Below are 748 nucleotides of genomic sequence, written 5' to 3'. Positions count from 1 at the left end.
GTAAGTGCCAAAGTGCTCTGTATATCGTTGTCTTATCTTTGGATGTCACTGTATTTTAACATGCCCTGGTTACAAGAGCCGTAAGTGGGAGTCCCGGTAGTCAAAATTCTTAGGGGTCGTGGATAATTAAAACATGGGCACGGTAAATGCAACTTCTGTGTTTAGGAGGAGGGGTTTGGCTGTATTTCGATTACCATGCTCAAAAGTCACACTACAAGTTTTCCTATCGCAACATCTCACTACATGTTTGTCTGTATCACAAAATATCACGCTACATTTTTGGCTTGTACCAGGCCAGTACAGCACCTGCGCTACACCGGAATTCTTTTGACATACATGTGAATCAGTGCACGAGTAACGTAACAATCATTTTGGGTGCACTGTTTTATTTCATTCTATTTTCTGTGTCATTGTTGAGTTGGCACTGAGCAGAGGTTGATGTTAGAGGGGGTATGCAAGGGGGTTAGCATATGTGTGGTTTCATGGCAACGTAATCACTGATTAATGGATGCAGATACGGAACGAGGCTTGCTTGGATTTTCGCACTTCGAAACTTTCGTTCAGGGGAGGGGGTTGAAGACAAATGCACTTACTTTCGTTTATCTTGCGCATGTTTTATTAAACCCCTTAGCAATGTAATGAACTAATATACATGACATATTACAGGTGTTATCATTTTACTGTGAAAACATTTTATGAATATAAAATTACATAATATACCGGTACTGAAAAACAAGTAATGCAAACA

Source organism: Ptychodera flava, chromosome 1 (assembly GCF_041260155.1).
Source record: "Ptychodera flava strain L36383 chromosome 1, AS_Pfla_20210202, whole genome shotgun sequence".
Taxonomy (NCBI): Eukaryota; Metazoa; Hemichordata; class Enteropneusta; family Ptychoderidae; genus Ptychodera; species Ptychodera flava.
This window is presented reverse-complemented; position numbering follows the sequence as displayed.